The sequence below is a fragment of the Penaeus monodon genome, chromosome 24 (genome assembly GCF_015228065.2).
Source record: "Penaeus monodon isolate SGIC_2016 chromosome 24, NSTDA_Pmon_1, whole genome shotgun sequence".
In the NCBI taxonomy this organism is placed as follows: domain Eukaryota; kingdom Metazoa; phylum Arthropoda; class Malacostraca; order Decapoda; family Penaeidae; genus Penaeus; species Penaeus monodon.
The window spans coordinates 26042990-26043271 of NC_051409.1; positions in this window are offsets into that span (position 1 = coordinate 26042990).

Sequence of the window (282 nt, forward strand, 5' to 3'; positions counted from 1 at the left end):
AGTAGATAAGAAGAAAGAAGGGAATAGAGAGACAGAAAATACCCTAAGTAAGTTAATAAGAATTCAGAGAGAGAAAAAAAAATAGTGAGGCGAATAATAATGAAATATCTGAGTTACGCAGGTGACTTTGGTCGCCTGAAAAGGTATAAGAATGTATTACGGGGAATAAAGGTCATTTGTGTTCCTCTTGTTAAGCGTTGCCAAGACTTAAGGAAACTCATTGAATAATCCAGTTGTTTTGTCGAGGGATTGTGATGTGAGCCTAATTTGTAAAAATAATGC